Source organism: Berghia stephanieae, chromosome 4 (genome assembly GCF_034508935.2).
Source record: "Berghia stephanieae isolate SIO BIC M18660-M18661 chromosome 4, UCSD_Bste_1.3, whole genome shotgun sequence".
NCBI lineage: Eukaryota > Metazoa > Mollusca > Gastropoda > Nudibranchia > Aeolidiidae > Berghia > Berghia stephanieae.
The window spans coordinates 81,020,580-81,030,579 of NC_088363.1; the positions used below are offsets into that span (position 1 = coordinate 81,020,580).

Genomic DNA, 10,000 nt, shown 5'->3' on the forward strand with positions numbered 1-10,000 from the left:
TGTTTATTTTAATCTTTAATCTTTTAGCTCCACGCCCCCCCCCCCCCCACCCCACCCCACTCCAACCCCTCAGCATTTCTCAACCATACACCCCTCCCACTCCATCATCTCCACCTCTCACCAAACCCCCCCCCCCCTCCACACCCCCCCCCACCCCCATCCAACACGCACACACACACACACACACACACACACACACACAACAATTATCCCACTTATATTCATTGATTTAGTTTCACCTCGTGTAGAGGGTTTTTTTTTTTTAAAAGACGAAGCAGAAGAAGAAAGAGCGTGAAAGGCAAGGAGAGAAGAGAAAAAAAAATTATAGAAAATTGCACGCTCAATAAAATGAGCGGGAACAACTCACGCAGGCTGTGAGTTAAGCCTTCACACATCTTTTGATTTTTCGTTTTGAGACGAGCATTACAACGACTATATAAATATAATATTGACTGACAGTTGACAGAAAAATCCTTCGACGCCTCACGGGGGGACAAAGAAAAGCCGAGGAAGAAACAACAAGACTCTTGAAAACAACTGAGACCATCCACTCTGTATTTCTAATCCGACTTCAAGTTTCAGATGATGATGATGATGATGATAATAATATTTAATATTCGTTCAGAATTCAGACTCGGTATTGAAACTCCTATTGTAAATTCGTCAAACCGAATCACAATGACATTCAATGTAAAAAGAAGAAGGAAAAAATCCCTCAGAGCTTAACCAACCAACTCTCAACGACAAAAAATTTGCCGCGCCGATTTATTTCGTCGTTCAACACAGCGCGTTTCTCATTCCTGGTTCAATTCATTAAATTTGTCAACAACGACCGACGCCAGCTTGGTTCGTGTTTTGTGTTCCACGCGGTTCGAATAAAAAATAGACTGTTTTAAAACGCTATTAGACCCTGTATATTAATATTGTTAACTTAATGTACTCGTAGTGAGACGAGAGACGACGTGGCCGAATGTTTTCGTGTTTTCGTCTTCTTCTTCTTCGTCGTCGTTCCTTTTCAAATGAGTTTGCAGAGACGATAAAGAGATTTAATATTAGTTGTTTGAGGACGTTGTTTCAATATTATACTGGACGTGTGTTGGTCTTAAATATCAATATCAATATTATTCGAATACTATGTGTGTTATTTGTTATGAGGACGATGACGACGTTTTCAACGTGTGCTAGCTAGATAAGCGATGTGTGTGTGAGTTTGATAGTAAATCGGATTCAATGTTAGAGCGTGCTTTACAGAGTTTTTACTCACACCGGTATTGAGCCGGTGTTAAGTTTTAAGCCTGAGCACATTACTGAGAATAATATAATAAATATTATTTCTATTGACCCATAAACTATGATATCTCACCATTATCATCACCATTATCATCATCGTCGTCGTCGTCGTCGTCGTCGTCATGTTTGTGGAGATAGTTCTATGGAGGATGAAGCCGATATATTACTATTATATTGATATTCATTAACACTAAAAACTGATTAATATTCATACATGTTACGTTGCATAATTATCATCAACAGGTGTTGTGAATTGGCCGCGATGTTTTAAATTTTATTTAATTTACTCTTTCATTTCAAACCGGGCTTTGACAAAAATTCTCACAGCAGCAAAACTATGGTGAGCTTCTTTTTTCCTTTATTTAACTTGTATACTGTAACTTTTATCAATGAATTAATTTATTATATTATTATTTTGTGGCTGTATTATCTTTTTATGATGTTCTTGTAAACAGTTAAACACGATATATATGTATAGGGAGAGAGAGAGAGAGAGAGAGAGAGAGAGAGAGAGAGAGAGAGGGGGGGGAGAGAGAGATAGATAGAGAGAGAGAGAGGTAGATAAATAAATAGATTGAGTGATTGGTCGACAGATAGATAAATAGATATTTCTTTCTTTATTCCTGTCTCCCTCTCTTTCTCTTCCTTTCTTTCTTTCTCTCTCTCTCTCTATCTCTATCTCTCTCTCTCTTTCTCTCTCTCTATTTATCTCTCTCTATCTCTCTCACTCTTTCTCTCTCTATTTATCTCTCTCTCTCTCTCTCTTTCTTTCTTTCTCTCTCTCTCTCCCCCTCTCTCTCTCTCACTTTCTCTCTCTACCTTTCTCTCTCTCTCTCTCTCTCTCTCTCTCTCTCTCTCTCTCTCTCTCTCTCTCTCTCTCTCTCTCTCTCTCTTTCCCTCTCTCTCTTTTTCTCTCCCTCTCTCTTCAATGAAGACATTTGTTATAACTCCAATGTTGTAGATTCTGCTATTAACTTAATCATTGACACGGGGTTCATTCGGATATAACACCGTTTTCAGACCATGGGGCAGATATTATATTAAAATAGTGGTCCTTTAGAGCCATTCGGCCCATGGAGCCGGAGTTTATCCCGTTTCTATAGCGTGAAACAGACAATAGCAATAAGAATTTCTTGTTATCCTTTGGATAGGACGCTAGTCTATCGCAAAGTACTTTCCGCCAAATCTAACAGATTCAGATACCCATTCACTCCTGGTTGGACGAGGGGTCAGAAAAAAAATCTCAACTCCGCCCGGGATCGATCTTGGTCCCTTTGCGTGTGAAGCGAGTGCCCTACCAACTCAGATATTATAAGCAGCAACCAACTGTATTTTGAATCACACACAATTTTGATGCAAGAACACAATGGATTAAATATCGCCGAGTTTAGTTTTACAATTTAATAGAATTAAATACACGAACACCACAACCTCCAACACCACCACAACTATCATCACCCCACCACTACCGCCTTCATCTTCGTCATCATTATCACCACCACCATCATCATTATCATCATCATCATCATAACCATCATCATCATCATCATCATCATCATCATCGAACACCACAACCTCCAACACCACCACAACTATCATCACCACCACTACCACCTTCATCTTCATCATCATTATCACCACCACCACCATCATCATCATCATCATAACCATCATCATCATCATCGATCATCGTCATCATCATTATTATATTCCCACAATCAATTGAATATCATACCCCAAATCTTATCTCCAGTATGACGGCCAACACTCAACAAGACAACTAACTGCCCAATGGTGAGCCATTCGCTGACCAGTACCAAAAGTCCGTCATCTCATCTCTGTCGCAGTCTAAGTTATGACGAGTTGTCTGACACTGTATGCAACAAGCTGTTGATTGAATTCATCCTGGACATCAACTTTGGTAAGTGGGACATAATTATTTACTTGGGCTTTTTTTAAGCTTTATATAGCGCAATTTCCACTAAATGTGCTCAAAGCACTTTACAAGGGGTCCCTGGTCAACAGCAACATTTATGTAGGACGGGACATGACGCCTGTTAGGCGATATTATAATTTTTCGGACAAAGAGAACGCTGTTAACGGCCAGGTACTCATTTTACACCTGAGTACGGTGGGAGAATGTGAGTAAAGAGCCTTTTCCAACTATGCGCCGAGCGCGAGGCTTTAACCCAGGACCTTCCGATCCGAAAGCGAGTGTCATACCATTAGACCACACAGCCGCACTTATCATGATAGCTCAGTTGGTAGCCCACTCACGTCACACGAAAAGCGACCGAGGTCGATCCCGGGTGCAGTCGAGAGGTATTATAACCCTCCTGTCTTTCCAGCAGATATTAGATATGGCAGAAAGAACTTTGCGGTAGACTAGAGTCCTATCCAAAGGAAAACAAGCAATTGCTATATTGTTCATTTCGCGTTTTAGATACTAGAATAAACACCGGCTCCACGGACAGAGACAATGATTTAAAAACGGCCAGGTACTCATTTTACACCTGAGTACGGTGAGAGAATGTGAGTAAAGAGCCTTTCCCAAGTACTTAACTATGCGCTGTTCTGAGTCAGACTCGAACCCATTGTTCTTCCGATCCCAAGGTTAGTGCCATACCACTAGACCACATAGCCGCACATTTGAATGGTGTGGTTCTTATATATAAGAGAGTTATCATAAAATATCAGTCTGCAAAAATGCGTCTCATATTATGTAAAATGTTTGAACAACAATTTACATTAAAAAAAGATAATAATATTTAATATAAGGTGTATCTTGAGAATATAATAGGGGATTTCCATATTGGAAGGGAGGGGGAGGGGAAGGGGGGGGGGGGGGGAGAGAAGCACACGATGCAAATGGATTAGGAATATATTATTATTGGCAATAACCCATAATGCCGTACTCTGGAGAAACCCATATTTTTTTTTAAATTGGCCAAAAAACTTGTCCTTCAAATATCGATCGATTAAAATGACCATCATCTTGGTAAAAAAACTCTCAAACCTGGGACTTCGTGAAGTTTTCCTTCAAGTCCTATGTTTGAGAGTTTTAGAAAGCTGAGGGGTCCTTTAATTTGAAGGACGAGTTTTCTGGCCAAATTTTATTAAATATGGGTTGGTTTTTTTTTCAAGAGTACGCCAGCATAAGGGCTCAAGTATCCAAACCCGTAATTAGAGCTTTATTCTGAAATTGTTCTGCACCATTTGTATAGTTTGGGTTCATTCAGTTAAAACTTCAAATTTGTCTTTCTTCTTCCTACCCCATTATCTTTCAATAACATGCTTTCAAAGGATTTCTCTTTGTTGACAAAATACCTACACAACATTTACTTGTCATTTTTTTTTTTACAATAAAAAGTCGTATCTATAATTGTATGGAAATCAGATCTGCCTCGTACTACGAAAAATTCGTAGAATTACCTATTTTTTCGTCCCCGTCACAGAGCGGTATTCGCCTCTTTGACTCAATAAATCTTGTTGAAAAGGAAAATTGAAAATTAAATTTTATTTAGCGCAATATCCACTAAATGCGCTCAAAGCGCTTCACAAGGGGCCCCTGGTCAACAGCAACATTTAACATGTAGGACAGGACATGACGCCTGTTAGGCGATATTACAATTTTTCGGACAAAGACAACGCTGTTAACGGCCAGGTACTCATTTTACACCTGAGTACGGTCAGAGAATGTGAGTGAAGAGTCTTTTCCAAAGACTCAACTATGCGCCGAGCGAGGCTCGAACCCAGGACCTTCCGATCCGAAATCGAGTGTCATACCACTAGACCAGATAGCCGCAAAATTTAGTTCCTTAGATCCTATATACATGACAATTGGTGTATTTTTGGATCATGGTGATGACAAATTATTGATTTTAAAGCTATTTATAGAGACTTTTTTTCATGTTTGTCTTTGGAAACTGCACATTTTTAAAATTTCAAGTTGGCAGATTTGATTGAGGTCCAAGTCGTGACGGATTGTGTGAGATTGTTCTCGAACAAAAAAGACTTTTTAAACTATTTTTTAAAAACCATTAAAAACCATACTTCATTATATGATGTGCTCAACAGGACCAAAACGGCGATAATATGTGTGCAGCTATGTGGTCTTGTGGTATTCGCCATCGGGTTGGAAGGTCCTGGGTTCGAGTCCCGCTCTGAGCGGCGCATTGTTGAGTCCGTCTTAAAGACTCTTTACTCACATTTATCTCACCGGATTCAGGTGTAAAATGAGTACCTGACAGGGCGTTAATAGCGTTGTTTCTGTCTGGGGAAAATGTAATATCGCTTTACAAGCTTCGTGTCTCGTTCTGTATGTTAAGTGTTGCTGTCGGCTAGGGACCCTTTGAGCACGTTTAGTGGATATTGCGCTATATAAAAGATCAAGTCTGTTGGGGGTTTTGTTATATGTCGGATTGGTACTAATGCAAAAAAAAAAAAAAAAAAAAAAACAAAACAAACGAATTTATAGCCAAGACAATTGAGACATTTAATAATTATTCCAAACAGATTTTGCCTCTAATATATAAGACAATATGATAATAATAATAATAATAATAATAATAATAATAATAATAATAATATAATAATAATAATAATAATAATAATAATAATAATAATAATATAATATATTAATTATTATATAATTATATATTAATTAATATATAATATTATTATTAATATTATATATATTAATAATTATTATTATATGATATATAATATTATTATTTAATATAATAATAATAATAATAATAATAATAATAAATCTTTATTGTCCTAAAAAAAAGTGGCAATTTGTCATTTGGTTACACATTTATAACAATTCAATATTGACATAGACACACTCACAAAGATGCACACTAGTAACATCGTAGTCATCGAAAAAAAAATATTCAATCCATAGCGTCACAAAAGCTACAAAACACATGGAAAGTACTCGAAAATAGGTTGGAATTTGCTTGTAGGTAGGCATGGCAACCACATACTGAGGCACAATGAGTAAAAGATAATGGTAAACGAAATGTAAAGCATTCGTGTACTCATAAGTCTATGTTTACAGGATTTAAAGGCTGTAACGTTTCTCTGTTAAAGATGTTATTAAACAAGGAAAGACTTTATAGGTGAACAGCCTTCTGTAAGTCCTATAAACAAGGAAAGCTGGACACCCTGTACTCAGGGGCGAAGTGGCCAATTATTAAGGCATTGCACTGGGAAGGTCCCAGGTTCGAGCACCGCTTCAGATACTTTCGTTTTTTTTTCCTTGGGTAAGATTATTAGCCCCAAATTTGCTGACTTTGGACAACATGGATGATTCCTGTTGACATCAGACATCTTGTTTGATGAATTATCTATATATTCCTTCGAGGAATGCCTAGGCGACGATATCTTATGATGTCGTGGCGGAAGGGTGTCATTTTTTTTTAATTGTACCATTAACCGAAGCAAGACAGAATCCATTACAACAATATTAAATCAGATCAGCCTACATTGCGCTCGTTGGTCACGAATGATTTGAAATAGGAAATGTTAGTGTCCCGCAGTGTAAGAAAGTTTTCGTCATTTTCCTCAATATAGAAAAAAAACCAAAATGAACTTTAAAAAATCAAAAAAAAAGACAAAAACAAAAAACAAAAAAACAAAAAAAAAACAAAAAAAAAAAACACACACACACACACACAAAAGCAAAACAAAACAAAACAATACACACAAAAAAAACCCATCTCCTCCCCCCCCCCCCCCCCCAAAAAAAAAAAAAAAGCCACTAAGCATAAATCTCATATGCATTTAATTTTACATCTATCTGCGGCTTTGTGGTCTAGTGGTATGACACCCTCTTTCGGGTGGGAAGGTCCTGGATTCGAGCCTAACTCGGCCCATAGTTGAGTCTTTGGAAAATGCTCACATTCTTACATCGTATTCAGGTGTAAAATAAATACATGACCGCTGACACCAGACCTGCTTAGGAGTCCACCTTGGAGTCACTTTAATCGATTGTTTTTTTGAGTAAACATTTTCTGACCAAAATTTAAATGGCGTTTTGTCAGTTTGTGAATTTTTTTTTTTTTTTTTTTTTTTTTTTTTTGGCCAGGACTAGAATTTAGAACGAGTTAATCGTTGGGTTGACACAAAAGCCTGTCTATAATGTAAGAATTGAATGGGGTTAACAAGGGAGACAACACGCTGATTGAGCGTGTTATGGGCTTGTTGAAAAGAACTCGGAAGATAATACAAAGCCCTGAGGCAGTGAATAAAGTAAGATTAGATACATTATGTCGTGTTGTGGGATAGATAGAGAAATGATGAAGTCCTATTTAGTTCCAATTTGAATTATGGCCGTGTCAGCAGAAGTAAGTTCTCTTTCTGCTCATCCCCCCCCCCCCCTTCACCCAATTCCCCCTCCTCTCTCTCTCTCTCTCTCTCTCTCTCTCTCTCTCTCTCTCTCTCTCTCTGTCTCTCTCCATTCCGCCTTGTGTACATACGAATATAACAATATCAAATAAGGACAAGTCACATAGCAATAATTTTTTTCGGGTTCAAAACGCTGCCCCAGCAACAACAACGACACACAAAAAAAACCGTGTACTTCTTTCTGGGCTGATGAATAAATAAGTGGTTTGTGCCAATGACCTGAAATAACCTCTTGTCCCAGTCTATCAGTCTCTGACCTCTGACCTCCAACCCACCACTCCTATTTATTCCAGCTTCTCGCCAATTCCTGTTTCCTTCCTTCTTCTCATTTTCTTTAATTTTCCATCCCCCCCCCCCTCCTCTTATCCCATCCCCTTTCCTCCTGCTCCTCCCCCCCCCTCCCCACCCCTCCCCGCCTCCTTTTTCTCCCATCCAGTCGCGCCACCCCCCCCTCCCCCTCCCCCTCCCGCTCTCATTTATCCCCCCCACTCAACCGTATCGGACAAATTCCATTCAATAGGACTTAATTATTATGGAATAGAATATTTATAAAGACTCAATTAAACACGATCACTCATTCCAAACTCCGGCGTACTGTGTTGTGCAGTTTCTTAACGCTTTATCTTTAACGGGGACGATCTACTTCTGATGCTATGCGTTAACGTAAATTACTAACAACATCCGCCAGCCGGATATACGTACCAACACACAAAACTGTGTGTGAACTTGAACGATTTTAGTCTGATTTATATTATTATTTAGTAAAAACAAATCACGAAAATGGCTGTATAAAAACAATATCAAAGAGCTGAATAACGTCAATTTCGTTCCGTCTACTTTATTTTTTTCCATGTATTAAATCATTGATCACATTACAAAATATGCTCAAAATGAAATACATATCAAAAAGTGTTCACAGTTTTCGAAATATTCAAATTCAACATTACACCGTAGCCGTCGTTAAATTATAGATAGTGTGCGCTTGGCGAAGACGTGTTATCGAAGTGCCTATTATCTATAGATAGTTCGAAGATGACGTCACTCATGTGTTTGTAATTGTTTACTTGCCATCCGCGTTTATGAGTAATGCTCACTGAACTGTATTAACCAGACTATAAACGTTCATGGATACACACAGTTTTGTGTGTTGGTCCGTTATACTTCCGGATGGCAATGTTGTGAACTTCTAAGCCAAGCGCATACTATGTATAGTATAGATAGTATGCGCTTGGCTTAGAAGCTCATAACATTGCCATCCGGAAGTATAACGGCCAACACACAAAACTGTGTGTATCCATGACGTTTATAATCGTGTGAAGACAGTCGTGAGCATTACTCATTAAGCGGATGGCAAAAAACAATAACAAAGACCTGATTGACGTCATCTTCGAACTATCTGTAGTATAGACATTGCTTTTGAATTTATTTGTGGGTTTAGTCGGTATGAGATTTCAGTAAAAATCCTGAACATGGCCGACAAAGAGAGTGTTGTTACAAAGTTGTTTTGTCATTGTGAGAGAGACTGGTGATTCTTGAAGCGTGTTGAATCTTGCGCTGGCCGACCTTTCACGTGGAACTTTTTTCACTCTATTGATTTTCCATGGAATCAAAAATACCATTTGGCTCTCCGAGTACATCATTGGATGTGTTATAGATAGAACGAAGTTGACGCCACTCGGGTCTTTGTTATTGATTTTTGATTTATGAGTAATTCTTACTAAATTGTATTAGCCAGCCTATAAACGTTCAAGGTAACACATAGTTGTGTACGTTGGCCCTTTATACTTCTGGATGGCATTGTTGTGAGTTTCTTGGCCAAGCACACACTATAATCTATGAACCAGACTATAAACGTTCAAGGTTACACATAGTTTTGTGTGTTGGTCCGTTATATTTCCGGATGACAATGTTGTGAATTTCTTAGCCAAGCGCACCTCATCTATATTCTTTGTAGAATGAGTGATGATGACGTCACTCAGCTCTTTGTTATTGCTTGTAGACCACCGGTCAGGTGATTGGTTATCACTGAATTTTATGACGTACATAAGAAATCGGATGAGAAATTGTTGGTTGCATTGTAACGAATGTGACAATTTTCCTGTAGTTGGTAAGGAGAGGGTTAAATTCAAACATATTGCATCAAAGACGAGCGATATTTCGATAAAACAAATAAACATTTATAAAGCGCATTCCCACGGAAGTGTCATGCTCAATGCGCTTTACAGTATTTTATTTATACCACCAACAACCAAATTGAACCACATTTCCATCCCATCACTTTCACAACATAGGTCAC

General features: G+C 38.3%; 1 long non-coding RNA gene across 1 annotated transcript in view; it reads left to right on the plus strand.

Annotated features, from left to right (window-relative positions):
• The first annotated feature begins 689 nt into the window (after positions 1–689).
• The window catches only part of LOC144972108 (uncharacterized), a 27,281-nt gene continuing 17,970 nt past the window's right edge, over positions 690–10,000 (plus strand). The window contains exons 1-2 of the long non-coding RNA XR_013645271.1: positions 690–1,630; positions 3,044–3,211. This is a non-coding gene — a long non-coding RNA (uncharacterized LOC144972108). The remainder of the gene's footprint in view (positions 1,631–3,043; positions 3,212–10,000) is intronic.